We start from the raw sequence: 2049 nt of genomic DNA on the forward strand, positions 1-2049 counted from the left end.
TAATCTAGACCAATGAGCGACTACCATTATGCCATTATGTCCGTAATCAACATCCGTAATCATCCACATACATTCAGCGGTGTGATTCTAACAGGAAACCCACTTGCACATGTGTTGCCGTTAAAGGATCGCTCAATATAAGCAGAAGGATTGAGTCAGCTGACAGAGAATGAACTATTTGTTTCAAAGCATATTGCACTTCAGACTGTCCACATTTGAATAGAGAGGCACGATCAGATTTATTTGTAGCGAAGCTTCTCACTTCATTCAGTAATTTGACATCAATAAGTGTGCCTACATTTTAAATTATCAAAAGGATCAAATCTGGCAGTATCGATCTGCAGTGACCCGACTGATGTGCACCAACCAGTTTACGATCAGATCGACGCGTCAGTAAAAGGGTGGTACGGTTAGCTTGCATGTCTCCACCTCGACGCATCGTATTTTGAAAGCACCTTTCTTTTCGATAAAAATATTTGCTCTGGCCGTTTTGGAAACACATTGAGCTTAATTGTAAACAGGGTACGTATGGTGTATGACTATCGTCACTATTATCCCTCGGACATAAAGACAAGATAAGTAAAAAAATGCCGAAGTATAATGATATGCTAATGTGTGTGCTCCGGACCGGAGAAATCCGTGGTTCATGTCAGGTAGTGGCTCTCCGCTATGTAGTAAACAAAATTGTATCGTTAGGATAGAAATATAGATGTAATTGTTTAAACAAAGCAATTTGAAACAAAAGGAGCACCTAGCTGCTGGAGAGGCTCTCGATTTCGCTTTACGGCGACGCGTACGAGCCTACACACTATGCATTTACATACGCTCGTCGATTCAAAGCTTATCCTTTCCAAGGTGCACATCAACCCTTTGCACTAGAAACACTGGCCTGCCGTAGCTCTTTCGCTTAGAGAAAGCTAAGCTAAGGTCGGTGACCTTTTGTTCTATATTTTAAAGCAGTTCGAGTGTAGCAAATCGCAATCCGCTTACTCCAAGTGAAACCACACCCTAAACCCAAGGCAAATAAACCCTTCCGTTCAAATGTAAACTGTAACGGGGTTACACGAACCCTGATAACAGGGGGGGGTCGCACGAGATGTGCATGGTGTGACTGCGCCCAAACAAGAATACTGTATGTGGCTAGGTAGCCAGTATTTATGCATATATTTAGATTTTACTGTGTATATTTAGGAAAATCTAAACTTTTAAATTCAGATAATAAATAAATAAATATCAATTTTGATTTTAAACCGAAGAGTCAAATTAGCTTTGGGAAGGCAATAATTATTCTTGGAGTTAGCGGATTACGATCCGCTAACTCATACTTGGTACTTGTAAAGAACGAAAGGTCGGTGACCTAAAGTACGTTTCTTTAAACGCTAAGCTATGGCAGCCCCGCTGCACTTGGTAGCACTTGTTGGTCAATCTACGCCTGAGTCGTTTAGACTGATCCTCTGTGAGAATGGAACAATTTTCTTCTTTGCCCCAGGGCATGCAGGACGGTCTTAACAAGCTGATGTCCTTGCTTGGCACTAAGGGCGTGCAACACATCGTAGCGCACGGCCTCGAGGCAATCGGTGCGTGTCTAGAGAAACGTTCAAGTTACGAAAACGCGCTGCTAGGGCACCTGTAGCAGAAGATGTCTGCATCGTTTGCGTCTATGACGCCACCGTCAGTGACAGATGACTTCCCCCGACCTAAGCCGCCCATGGTGAGCGTTAAGGTCTCTGAGGTGAAGGATGGAGAGAATCTCCTGCTCTGGGTGAGAGACGTCGAGATGGCTATCACATCCGCCATACTCCAGACCGAGCAACAACCGTAGCGCTAGCCATCTCAAAGATCGGTGGTCGAGCGCGAGACTGGTCACTGACGTGCGGCACTTTGGTCCGAGCTGCGTTTCACTTCCGGGCAGAGCTAAAATTGCAGCTCTCACGAGTGTTCTCGCCACCTAATCAGGCGTATCGCGTGCGATCGCGTTTTCTTGCCGCCCGACAGGGCAACAAGGAATTTGTGGACTTTGTCCAAGAGATGCGAACTCTCATTGCCGGG

The sequence above is a fragment of the Plasmopara halstedii genome (assembly GCF_900000015.1).
Source record: "Plasmopara halstedii genome assembly, contig: Scaffold_1343, whole genome shotgun sequence".
Taxonomy (NCBI): Eukaryota; Oomycota; class Peronosporomycetes; order Peronosporales; family Peronosporaceae; genus Plasmopara; species Plasmopara halstedii.